This window comes from Octopus sinensis, linkage group LG3 (genome assembly GCF_006345805.1).
Source record: "Octopus sinensis linkage group LG3, ASM634580v1, whole genome shotgun sequence".
In the NCBI taxonomy this organism is placed as follows: Eukaryota; Metazoa; Mollusca; class Cephalopoda; order Octopoda; family Octopodidae; genus Octopus; species Octopus sinensis.
In genome coordinates, this window is record NC_042999.1 from 64,469,935 (window position 1) to 64,475,321 (window position 5,387).

Genomic DNA, 5,387 nt, shown 5'->3' on the forward strand with positions numbered 1-5,387 from the left:
GCATGTTTTTGCTGCCTAAAAAAAATGCGCCTGCGCAGTGGTTTTGAAAAATTAGAATGTATGAGCAAGAGGCACATGCTGGATTGGCCTCCTGCTTATATATTTAATCTTGGCGTACCTGTTGACGAAGACTTCGTCTGGCACCACCTTCAGGGACACCACCTTCAAGGACACCACCTTCAAGTGTTTTAGTTGAATGAATCGACCCTAGGGCTTATTTTTTAAGCCTTGTACTTATTCTAGCGTTCCTTTTTGCCGAACCGCTATGTTACGGGGACGCAATCACACCAACACCGGTTGTCAAACGTTGTGGTGGTGGTGGGACAAACACAGGCACAAAGACACATACACACACATACACACATCACACACACATCACACACACATACACACGCTCACACATACACACACACTCACACATGCACATATGTATATATACGACGAGTTTCTTTCAGTTTCCGTCTACCAAATACACTCACAGGTCTTTGGTCGGCCCGAGATTATAGTAGAAGACACTTACCCAAACTGCTATGCAGTGGGACCGAATCCGGAACCATGAGGTTGGGAAGCAAGCTTCTTACCACACAGCCATGCGTGCGCCTATAAGTAAACATACATACATACATACATACATACATACATACACATACAAACATGCATACATACAAACATACATATGCACACACACACACACGCATATTTATATATAATAAATAATAGAAAATATAGTATATGTATATATATCTCTACATACATACATACAAACACACACACACACACACACACACACACACGCACACACACACACACACACACACACACACACATATATATATATATATATATATATATATATATATATATATATATATATACGCATGCATATATGGGTTCAGAACGTCACCAACGGTGCAAATAACATGAAATACGTGGACAAACGAGGGAAAAACAAGTGAAATACGTAAACAACGAGAAAAAAAATGAAAACAGGACAAGTAAACACAGAGAAAGGACCTTCACCAGTCGTCAGTTGTCTATGTGCTCATTTCCTGCATTCAGCGACAATATCCGTCTTCAAAGACAGTTGTTCCCATAAATTCTAAACTAAAATTTAGGATTTCTGGTGAGTCAAAGTTGTGAACAAAAAAATGACAGTGGTGGCATACAAGAAAACCGAACGAAAACAAAGATGAAGAATCATTAGACCAGAACGAGAAGAAAATAGTGAATCCTGGGAGAAACATTATTTTTTAAGATAAAAGGTAGGAGAGAGAACACGTTCGTTGTTTTATATGTCCACGCAGGAAAAGAAAGATGGTCACGTGAGGAAAAGAAAAATGAACGATGGTCACGTGGAGCAACGGGAGAGGGAGAGAGAGAGAGAAAAGGAGAGAGTGAGAGAGAGACAGATAGTCGCATCAAAAAGGTGAAGATAAACTTACTTGGAAACCGAACGAAAACAAATATGGAGGGTCAATTTGTTTATCAGCAAAATTGCCGACACATATATGTACATACATATATATGCGTGTATGTTTATGTATATATGTCTGCATATATGTATGGATACATGTGTGTGAATGTATATGTATATACTTATTTATACACAAACACACAGACACACACACACATTTATATTCATATTCGTCAGGCTTCTTTCAGTTTCCGCCTACCAAATCCCCTTGGAAGGCTGTGGCCGGCCGAGGCCTATAGTAGCAGACACTTACTGAAGGTGTCACGCAGTGAAACTGAACCTGGAACCATGTGGTTGGGAAGCAAACATTCATTTACCTACACACACATATACATACATACATACACATACATACATACATACATACATACATACATACATACATACATACATACGTACTTACATACACTCTATACTGTTTTTCTACCCCATCGTTTTCTCTACCGTTTTCTGTCTGCTCTCTCTCTCTCCCTCTTTCTCCTGTTCTCTCTCTCGTTGCCCATACTGACCATTGTCCATCTTTCTTTTCCTCACGTGATCATCTTTCTTTTCTTTCAGGACTGTTCTAAGGACGGAACGTATCCTATCTCTCTCTTCTATCTTTCCTCTTCTCAAAGAAAATATTTTTCTAGCGTTCGCTATTTTACCCTCGTTCTCGTCTAATGGCCTCCATTTTTGTTTTCGTTCGGTTTCTTTGTATATCTCCTCGTCCTGTTTTTGTTCCCAACTTTGACCCTCCATAAATCCCAAATTATATTTTCGTACTTATGGGAGCAACTTTCTTCGAAGCCTCATATTGTCCTTCAATGCTCGAAATGAGAAGTTGATAGACAACTGACAACTGATGAAGGGTCGTTCTTTGTGTTACTTGTCCTATTTTCCATTTGTTTCTCTCGTTGTTTGCGCATTGAACTCATTTATTCTCGTATTTCATGTTGTTTACTGTTGGTGACGTCCTATGTCCATATATGCATGTGTATGTGTGTGTGTATGCATATATATATATATATATATACATACAATTTATATATATATATATATGTGTGTGGTGTGTGTATGTGTGTGTGTATGTAATTACACACACAATAATTTAAGTGTTCGTGTATACATATATATCTGTATTCTCTCAAGCGTATATTCACATTTACACACGCATGCAACCATAAGCAACTACCAGAACAATAATAAAACATATAACTGTCTTTAAGTGGTTCTTTTGTCCACCATGTTTAGCTAGTGTTTCTCACCAGTTAACACGACGTACTGAAAATATTAAGAAGAGATACGTAAATCAGTCACACGCTACAGAGAGAGCACTTTCCCACGAAATCTAGTACGATAGTCTGACACGTGTCTCAATATATGTCCCCTTAATTCATCAATCTCTCTGCCTGTCTGTCTCTCTTTCTCTCCCCCCCGCCTCTCAAATTCACGCATTCCCTTCCACTCTCATATATACTCTCATTTGCTTTTACATTCAGATATACTTAACATTAGCATCACGCGAGCTCAAATAGTCAAATCTACGTGTGTACATACAACAGGGTATGTCTGAGACACACATGTGGCTTCAGACGTATGCATTCATACATTCACACGCACAACGTACATATAAATCTTTGCACATTCTCACAATCTACATATACTCCTACAGGCACGCACAACGACACACGTATAAATACATACAAAAACATACATGCACACTGATAAAAATAATAAAATACTAGATATAGAGAGGAGGGTAATTACTGCATAAATAAACAAATAAAATAATTTATTCATTATATTTTATTCTCCGAAGTAACATAAATTCATATACACACTAATGAACGAACACACACACACACACACAGAACAAACACATACACACGCACTCACACAAACACGCATGGTTATGGTTTCAAGGGGCGTAAAATTGCATATAAGCGACAAAAGGATTCAATATAGGCGCAGGAGTGGCTGTGTGGTAAGTAGCTTGCTTACCAACCACATGGTTCCGGGTTCAGTCCCACTGCGTGGCGCCTTGGGCAAGTGTTTTCTACTATAGTCTCGGTCCGACCAAAGCCTTGTGAGTGGATTTGGTAGACGGAAACTGAAAGAAGCACGCCGTATATATGTATATATATATATATATATATGTATATATATATATATATATATATATATATATATATATATATATATATATATATATATATATATATATATATATATATATATATGTATATATGTATCTGTGTGTGTGTGTGTGTGTTGTGTGTGTGTGTGCCTGTGTTTGTCCCCCCAACATCGCTTGACAACCGATGTTGGTGTGTTTACGTCCCCGTAACCTAGCGGTTCGGCAAAAGACACATATAGAATAAGTACTAGGCTTACAAAGAAAAAGTCCTGAGGTCAATTTGCTTGACTAAAGGCGGTGCTCCAGCATGGCTGCAGTGAAATGACTGAAACAAGTAAAAGAGTAATACTACTAAATAAAGTGGAATAGCATTGATTTATTTAGTGCTGAGTCTGTGAGTCACCTCCAGTTGAACAGTAACGAGGACGCTAACGAGAAACTCCATATATATATATTAGAAATATGTTACAAAAAGAAAATAAAAAACTATACGTGGAAATGTAAAGGGAAAGTAAGAAGAAAAATAAGCGAAAATGCACATTGGATATAAACAAAGTAAAGGCTTTTTATGAAAAGTAGCGAAAGATATATACAATTAGATGAACTGAGATAGGAATAAAAGTAGTAAAAGTCATTACTGTGAATTGTTAAAGAGATTCAAAAGCATACCGTTTTCGTAAAATTACTAATCATTGCTTTGAATACACACCGATTACTGAACGGTGTCAGGTCTACTAGTCCCTGAGTAAAAAGATTATGCGTAAGGGAGGTAAATAGTTCTGGATTAAGTGCAATTACGGTAGATATAAATCTGTAATGTGAATGGTGTATGGAATGTGCGGGGGTTAGTGATATTAATTGAAAGGTTTGTAGTGTTCTGTATTATGTTATGTGTTCATATTGAGTTGTGGAAGATATTTATTGATGAAAGTTGCCTCTTTATTCATTCTTTGTTGCACTGAGGTGTTCTGTGAACATTGATAGAAGGGAAAATTAGGAAATTAGGATTAAGATCCCTAGCACACCTTTCTATGTGTTCACTGACCTGTATCTGCATATATATACACACATTCACAGACACACACACGCACACACATACATATATATATATATATATTTGTATGTATATGTATATATATATATTATATATATATATATACATACATACATACATACATACATAAATACATACATACATGTATATATATATATATATATATATATATATATATATATATATATATATATATATATATATATATAAAATCGTAAATGTCGAACGATGAAATTTAATTGCTCAACACCACATTGGTGGATATAATTTCTTTATTTGTGAATTAAGGCTACCATTGGTTTCATGTTAAGAAAAGTAGGAAAATACCCTAGTGTCTTAACAATTTCTCAAGCCGATCACATGGAGAAAATTGTTCGCCTAATTTTTCTATATATGATCGGCTTGAAAAATTGTTAAGACACTAGGATGTCTTCCTACTTTTCTTAATATGAAACCAATGGTACCCTTAATTCACACACACACACACACATGTCTGTGTGTATGTGTGTGTGCGTGTATGTTTGTGTGTGTGTCTGTGTGGTATTTTATCTCCATTTCTATATATTTAAAAATATTCAAAATGTATTTCCCTTCAGTTTAAATGATTTCGATTTGCACTGTGATTTGCCGAACTAGCCCACCGTGTAAACCGAAGGGCAGTTGTAGATTGATATCTACAAAAGATGATAAACCACTGAAAAACCGTTCCCCCAAAAGATAAAGGTGACAAAATATATAAA